Here is a 426-nt window from a genome sequence, read left to right on the forward strand (position 1 = left end):
CTCGAAGTTTTCTTTCCAGAAGTGTTAACTCTGGAATGGCTTTGTGTCCTTTCAATATCCTTGGAGTTCTCAATGTGTCTTATTAGCATCAATCTTCCCCAGGATGGGTCAAAAAAGTTCTCAGTAATCAAAAGTATGTTCCCCATCAACAAACGAATGGATAGAGAGACTGTGGTATATTCACACAATGGAATACTACGCTGCATTGAAAAGCAAGGAACTCATGTAATATTATTAAAAATGGGTGACCCTGGAGGACATTATGCTGAGTGAAATATCTCAGTCACAAAAGGACAAATACTGCATGGTACCACTGTTGTAGAATGGGACTGATATCAGGGTTGGGGTAAGACTGAGAAAAACTGGATAAATTATATATACTGCATTGAACCAGATGAGGGAGAGAATAACTTAAAAGCAATATAT

This window comes from Elephantulus edwardii, unplaced genomic scaffold (assembly GCF_000299155.1).
Source record: "Elephantulus edwardii isolate Elephantulus edwardi_28Jun2011 unplaced genomic scaffold, EleEdw1.0 scaffold00051, whole genome shotgun sequence".
NCBI classification, from domain to species: domain Eukaryota; kingdom Metazoa; phylum Chordata; class Mammalia; order Macroscelidea; family Macroscelididae; genus Elephantulus; species Elephantulus edwardii.